The sequence below is a fragment of the Helianthus annuus genome, chromosome 16, assembly GCF_002127325.2.
Source record: "Helianthus annuus cultivar XRQ/B chromosome 16, HanXRQr2.0-SUNRISE, whole genome shotgun sequence".
Taxonomy (NCBI): domain Eukaryota; kingdom Viridiplantae; phylum Streptophyta; class Magnoliopsida; order Asterales; family Asteraceae; genus Helianthus; species Helianthus annuus.
In genome coordinates this window covers 145,492,049-145,498,527 of record NC_035448.2, presented here as the reverse complement: position 1 = coordinate 145,498,527, position 6,479 = coordinate 145,492,049, and the positions used below count along the sequence as shown (strand labels likewise).

The 6,479-nt window shown below is 37.4% G+C and overlaps 1 long non-coding RNA gene across 1 annotated transcript; it reads left to right on the top strand.

The window, feature by feature from the left end:
- The first annotated feature begins 3,616 nt into the window (after positions 1–3,616).
- Positions 3,617–5,122, top strand: LOC110917088. The gene is made up of 3 exons (XR_002580320.2): positions 3,617–3,762; positions 4,388–4,475; positions 4,948–5,122. It is a non-coding gene; the product is annotated as an uncharacterized LOC110917088 (long non-coding RNA).
- Positions 5,123–6,479: the final 1,357 nt, after the last annotated feature.

The window sequence follows — 6,479 nt, the reverse complement described above, 5'->3', positions numbered from 1 at the left end:
GGTGGGCGAGCCTAATTAGTGATATGTCCACGGTCATAGATTCGGTCGAGTGACAGCTGAACGAGATAATTAAGTGATAGGGGCAAATATAAAAACCCTTAATGCTGTAAATTTTGTAACAATGCATCTTTTGTGCAAATTGAATGACTCGCAAGTATTTCCCCGCTGATAAAACCTTTTTAAACATGTTTCAGGTGATCTGCTGTGATCCAGGAAAAGTGCCGTATAGCACTACAAGCTTGAAGAAGTGGCTCAATAAAATAAATAAATATGTTTTTGTAAAATAGGGATTTCCCAGTAAAATCACCTTTATTGTAAATTATGGATGTTATTCCCAGATTGTAAAATAAAATAATTGGGCACTTTTAAGTTTAAATGATCCTGTTAATACTTCCGCTGCCAAACTAAATACAAATACCACGGGTTTTCTGTCCCTGTAAGGGTACTAACTAGTATAGGTTTGCGTCTGTCTTGGGCTATCTAGTGTGTTTTGGGCTCGATATGTATAGTGGGTTTGCTTAGTTGTTTTGTGGTCTTTGGGGTATGGGCTTGGCCCAATGTACATGGATCTCCTATGTTAGTATAAATAGGGAATCCATAGTCGATGTAGGTTGTTGATTCTCATTGAAACTTTTGCTTTTGTGCGACCAAGGATACCAGACGATTCACTGTAATCGTGTGTTCTTGTGTGCTTGAATCAATACATTTTGCCTTTCAATCTTTCACATCTCACTTGTATTTCCACTACTTGTTTGGTGTTTGATATCCGATTGTAGTGATTATGGACTTACAGTTGGTATTAGAGCCTAAGTAGTCTCACGAAGGCTCGGTTGGATCGGATATCTTGAAGATTGAAGGCTGTTTTTGCTGCTGATCGTGTTCAAGCTCGACAAGAAAGGTCTGATTTTTGTTTGTTTCAGTTTTATTTTATAGATTTCTTGCTTGTCGACTGTTTGTTGGGTTATTAAGAATTGGAGTTGTCTACTTTTCTTGCTGAAAAATTGTTTATTTGCATCTAAATATCAACCCAAGTTGCAGCACAAACACTGACTTTAACGTGGTTTTTCTGTCTTTTCAAAATCAAAGTTAAATTACTTGAAACAAAAGGGCTGTTTTGATCTGAAAAGTTGATCTGTTTGGTTAAAATTCTCGTGAATAACCAATTGCTTTGGATATAAAAATTGAAATTCAGTTATTGATTTTTGAGATTAAAATTTTGGCTAGTTAAAACTGAAAGAATTTTAGGTATACATATAATTTTTGGCTGAAAGTTTTTGAAGATCTTAAAAATTTATGGGTTCTTGTGCTTCGATTTCTTCAAAGTATTCATCAAAATTTCTGAAAATTTGGGGGTTTGATCTATTTTTGTGCAAGTTGACTGTGTTTGCAGAATTTTTTGGAAAGTTGTTGCAGGAATAATCGAACAGATTCGAAAATTAAATCACCAAATCTTTCGGGATTTTAGTTGAAAATTGGCAAGATTATCATTCCAAATCTCAGCTTGTGTGATTGAAAGGCTTGTACGATTGGTGTCTTGGGCTTTTAAAATACTGAGGCCCAACAACACTTCTTGTGCGATTTGCTTTGGGTTGTGCGATCACAATTTTCTGGGCTATTAAGGATTCAGGCCCAAGCTTTAAATCTTGTGCGATCGAGGAGCTCTTGTGCGACTAAGAAAGTCTTGTGCGATCCACTGTTTGGTGTTGAACTGCTGTTAGTGATCTTGTGCGACTGGACTTCTTGTGTGACACGAGAGGTTCACATTGAAAGGGGTCATAACATCTTGTGCGATTGACAAAGGGTTCAACTGAAGAAGTCTTGTACGATTCAACTTGTGCGATCGGTCTTGTGCAATCAAAGGGGTCAAAGTAACTTGTGCGATTGACAAAGGTTCAACTAGAAGGTGTCTTGTGCGATTCATCTTGTGCGACTGGGATTGGATCTATTCACGTGGACTGGACTGTTTGAGCTCGTGGACTGTTTCTACTGAACTGTTGAATCTTAAATTATATTTTGAATCATCTGAATTATTGTTTGAACTGTATTGTAATCATTAGTTATATTCAAGTGGTTTTTTACATTTAATATTACGTGTTACTCACAAGTTCAATTGTTTTTTTCAGAAATGGCTCAAACTCATCAATTAGGATTGACTGAAACTGCTGCTATTAACCAGGACCTAGATAACATTATTGGAACTAATAACAGGGTTCCTAGGCTGATGTCTGGGGGGATCCTTTTCTGAATGGAAGTTCAGGTTCATTCAATACATGAGGATCCAGGATCCAAAGGCATGGAGGTCCATTTGCAACGGACCTAATGTGATTACCTATGTTGTGAATGATGATGAGGGAACAACTGCTCCTAAGCCCGAGGCTCTATTTACTGACGAAGATCGGGAAAAGCAAGATATTGACAACAAGGCTCTTGCTATGCTGCACTCTACTCTTGCACCAGAAGTTGACATTGGAGTTCATGACTGCAAAACTGGTAAGGAAATGTGGGATGCTCTGCTGGCTATCTCTGAGGGAAATGAAGAGATGAAGGAAAGTCGGAGGGAAATGCTTACCCAGAAGTTCAACTTATTCAATCACTTCCCAGGGGAAACTTTGGAAAATCAAATCCAAAGATTTGTTGCCTTGGTCAGTGATATGAAAACTCATGATATCAGCCTTGAAAAGTCTGTTACTAACAAGAAACTGCTAAATGCTCTTCCAAGAAATTGGGATACCAATGTAACTCTCATCAAAAGAACCAGGGACTTAGCTAGAATGACTCTCTCTGAGCTGATTTCTTTGCTAAAGTCTTATGAAATGGATGACAAACAAAGGCTCTACAACCATACTGCAAGCTACAACAATGCAGGTGTGTTGACCAACAGCGCCTTGATGTCTCAGCAAGGAATGAGCTCACTTACAGGACCTTCTACTGTGCCGCTTCCTGTTAATTTTGGAACTTTTGTTAACCAATCTGGCTACTTTCCCGCTGCTACTCAACACGTTAACCAAACTCTGTCTGCTGCACAGCCCACGAATCCATATGCTCTCACACCACACAATTTCTTTCGAATATTACCACTGCTTTTGCGGCTACAAACTCCTCAGTTGCTACTTCAAAGGATTTCGAACAAGCTATGGCTTTTATGACATGGGTCATGAACTGTTATCATGCTTTTATTGCTGGAAGGGTAAAGAACAACATCGACTCTGCTGAATTATTGGAAGTCCATCCTGATGATGTTGAAGAAATGGATATCACTTGGCAAATGGCCATGGCAGTGTTTCGTGCCAGAGATTTCGTGAAGAAAACCGGTAAAGGCAACTGGGACAAACTTGATGGTGAGATTGGTTGGAATAAGGCTAATGTAACACCCCAAAATGGGTATTGATAATTTAAACTCGGTTAATATAAAGGAATCGGGTAAAATACCGTTTGGGGTAAAAGCGAAACCGTAAATAAAAGTTGACTAGGAATATTTAACCGAGTGGTGACATGTATATGAGTAACAAGATAATGAGTGTAAGTCTCATTATTAATTGAAACGAAATTGGAGGGACCAAAACCATTAAAAGTGAAACATGATTTATTAAATGAAGGAAAACACACACACACACACACTGGGTGTGCGTGGGGCGATCAGGAAGAAGAAGAACAAGGGTTCAAACCCTTGTTCTTGATAAATCTTCAAATTGAAGGGTGGAATGAAGTCCAAATTCACAACCGAACATGAATTAACGATCACCTTCACAAGGGGATCATAAGGTATGTCTTAAAATTCAGATTTGATGATTTTGGTTTGAAGTGGGTTATGATCAATCCATGAATTTGTATGAAATTAAGCATGTAGAGGTGTTAGAAACACCAAATAGAACTTGTGTTATGAATAATTTCAAGTAATTGGGTGATTTAGAATAAAACCCATTGCATGAGTGTGAAGATGATGATCATGATGAATTTGAAGATGTTATAGCGTGATCTTGTAATGTATAGGGTGTTGTATGATAGGCTAAAATAGATAAACTTGATGTGGAATTTATGATTGTGAGATTTTGCTTGAATATAATGGTTCATAAAATGAAATAAGGAAGAACATGCTTAAAGCACTTGTACATTATGCTTAGGAAGTAGTACGCACACCAAGTGTTTGATGAAATGTCTAAAAGACAATAACAAGTGAAATTGTATGCAAGTAATGGGTAAATAGATATAGTTCATGTGAAGATTATCTAGGGATGATGTCGAGTATACCTTATGCTTGTTTAAATGAATTAATGATGTGGAGTATGCTTCAAGTGGGTCGTATGTTAGATGTGAATTTGATATGGTTGTTCATATGTATGAGCATATATGCTAATAAGAATGTGAATGTAATGACATGAGTGTATAGGAATCATGTCAAGATGGATGGGAGCTTTGAAGGCTAACGGGCTATGGAAACTCAATCAAGTAAGCAAACGAGAATACGGACGCGCAAGGTAAGTGAACTCCGAACTTACTCTTTAGTTTGGTAATGTATTTATGATATGTGATTATTGTTGAATGCAATGTAAGAAAATATGGATTGATGCAAGTAGTAAGTTAAGTTTTAATGGAATGGGTTGGAAGTGGTTAAGAAAGAGATTCGTTTTGGTTTGGGTAAGAAAGGGAACTTACGTAATGAAATTATGCTTGAATGAATAAGATGAGTTATGTATATTTGAAGACATGATCATGTAAATGGAAGCTAATGTACTAATCGTTTTTCTATTGAGAATTAATGTGAAGTATAGGCATGGTAACAAAGGATGTGAAGGTTGACTCCACAATCTGATGCGAGTAATCGAGTGGATGGATGAAGGGGCTAGTATAAGAAAAAGCATGAAATGTTGACGCGCTATTATGCTTGTGCTAAGATTTTTGTATTATGTCACCGGTTGCTAATAATGTGTTTGAATGTGGTGACTGCAGGCTATACATGTTTGGATGTTTCATCTAGAAGCGTACGCGGTTGAAGATCGAGTCAAGACACGGATTGTATGTGGGTGTATACGTAGTCACTTAATTGAGACATGTATGTTAGTTTTTGGATTAAATTATAAAAGAGATTAATGTATTTAAATGAAAGAAAGAATATCATGAAGGAAATTTCTAGATATGTAGTTTCCGCTGCAAATCTTAGGTTAAAACGTTTTGGGGCGTTACAGCTATGCTTCGATGTTACAACTTTCATGAACCTGGGCACTATGCTAGAGAGTGCAAACAGCGAAAGAGGGAAAGAGTTGATCCAAATGTCACTGTTAGTTCAGCAGCTCGACCAGCTCTAAACGTTGTTTCAACTTCGAACATCACTGTTACTCGTCCCACTCAAGGTTCACCTTCAAACACTATTGTTAGAACTCAAGCTGCTGAACCAGTTGGAACTCCTGGAAATGCATTGGTGGTTCAGGAAGGAGGAGGATTTGACTGGAGCCAACAGATGAACGATTTGCAGATCACTACAGACACCTTGTACCAACAAAATCAAGCTCTCATGGCAGAAGTGAAAGAAGATGCTGACTTGGCTACTGAAGATGCTAAGGAAATGATTTATCATGCCTTCATGGCTCAAATGAACGACTACACTCCTTCTAAGGCTGAGGTATGTGTAGATGATGTTTGTTGTACCTTAAAATGTAAAGAGAAGGTAAAAGGTTTTAAGGAACAGGCCGAATCGCTTACTATGCAACTCCAATATACCAGATCCAGTAGCTACGAAGTTAAAAAGAAACTGGATGGGTATAAAGAGATGGTAGAGGCTCAAAAACGTGACATTCGAAAGTTACATAGTGATTTAAGCGAAGCGAAATGTCGATATCTCCACTTCAAGGAGCTATCTGAAAAATTAACTGTTGAATTAAACGATTTAAAATCGACTTTCGAAAATACAGAATTTAATTTTAAGAAATTTGATGTTTCAAGCGAAAAGGTCGAGAAAATGATAAATCAACAGTTACAGTATAGCAAAAAGGAAATGAGGAATAAGGGGTTGGGTTTTGTATCTATACCCCCACCATGCAACCATAACTATTCCTCAATTCCTATGACTGAAGAGGAGATAGACAATTTGCCTAACATGGAATATGGAAAACCAGAGGATAGAAAGTCTGAGCCTGTCAAGCCTCGAAAGATTAAAATCACCAGGCCTGACAATACTGAAGTCATCTTAGAGAAGCAGGCCTATAATCAAACGTTTGTAAAATCAGAAAATGTTTTAAATCACACTGAAACCTTAAATTTTGATAAAAACGCAAGTGTTGATAAACATTTTCAATTGTTGAAAGAAAAAGAATCATGTGAGTCAAAGCAACCTTTTGAAAATAGATCCGTTGCAAAAGAACCTGAAACAAAAGAATCTGGCGTTAATGCGGATAACATTGAGTTTGCCATGTTAAGAGGTTTGACTGATTTTATGAAAGAATTTAATAAGAGCAAACAAGTTGAATCTGCTTCGTCATCTGACA